The sequence below is a fragment of the Lycium ferocissimum genome, chromosome 2 (genome assembly GCF_029784015.1).
Source record: "Lycium ferocissimum isolate CSIRO_LF1 chromosome 2, AGI_CSIRO_Lferr_CH_V1, whole genome shotgun sequence".
Lineage (NCBI taxonomy): Eukaryota > Viridiplantae > Streptophyta > Magnoliopsida > Solanales > Solanaceae > Lycium > Lycium ferocissimum.
In genome coordinates this window covers 53,112,243-53,112,698 of record NC_081343.1, presented here as the reverse complement: position 1 = coordinate 53,112,698, position 456 = coordinate 53,112,243, and positions in this window count along the sequence as shown.

Below are 456 nucleotides of genomic sequence, written 5' to 3'. Positions count from 1 at the left end.
AATTTTTAAAAATGTTCTCCCCCGTCCCAAGAAAAACTCTTTAAAAAGAGGAAAAATTTCCCTTCAAATGTTTCCGAGAGAATTCCCGGAGAAATACCCTGGTTGCTAGCCAACCCATCTTTTCCCCCGGCCCATAAACAACAATGTGCTTCCGAACAATCACTATCTTCATTATCAACTTGATCTTCATTATTTGAAGATTTTCTTCAATTAGTCACAAGAATCGGACCAATACGGCGCAAGCTCTTTTCCTACTACTCCGAGAATCAACCTTCTCACTTTGTCAAAATCTTCAATTGTCCTGGTCTTTAAAGAACACAACATCACGGCTTTCTCTAACAAATTTTTTCTCAACCGGATCATAGAAATGATAGCCAATAAATCTTAACCAAACCAATGAAGATACACTCGCCTAGTTTTAACTTCCACTTTGACCTCTCATCACTTGGAACATGC